The sequence below is a fragment of the Alexandromys fortis genome, unplaced genomic scaffold (genome assembly GCF_014885135.2).
Source record: "Alexandromys fortis isolate MF-2015 unplaced genomic scaffold, M_Fortis_MF-2015_v1.1 scaffold_38, whole genome shotgun sequence".
Lineage (NCBI taxonomy): Eukaryota > Metazoa > Chordata > Mammalia > Rodentia > Cricetidae > Alexandromys > Alexandromys fortis.
Genome location: NW_026067916.1, coordinates 588,876 through 589,353, shown reverse-complemented (window position 1 = coordinate 589,353; position 478 = coordinate 588,876).

Here is a 478-nt window from a genome sequence, read left to right as displayed (position 1 = left end):
GAGAATACATCTTGCAGGCAACATAAAGTTGACTGAGGCACTGGGCAATATCTTGAGCCTAGGAAACCTCAAGGCCAGCTCCCACAGTGACAGTTCCTCCAACAGGGCCATATTCACTGCAACAAAACCACACCTCCTAATAGTGCCACTCCCTAAGAGATTATGAGGACCAATTACATTCAAATTGCAGCACAGATAAAGGAGAATAAAACTAGATCCTTATCTCTCACCCTGTATAAAAATCAACTCTGAATGAATCAAGACCTCTTGGTAAGTTGAATGAGGGTGGCCCCCAATCAGGCTCATATGTTAGTCCCTAGTTAGTTGACATGTTTGGGAAGGGTTAGGAGATGTGGCCTTTTGGAGAAGGTATGTTACTGTGGGCAGGCTTTAAGTTTCAAAAGTCCACACTATACCAAATAGCTCTCTCTCTCTCTCTCTCTCTCTCTCTCTCTCTCTCTCTCTCTCTCTCTCTCTC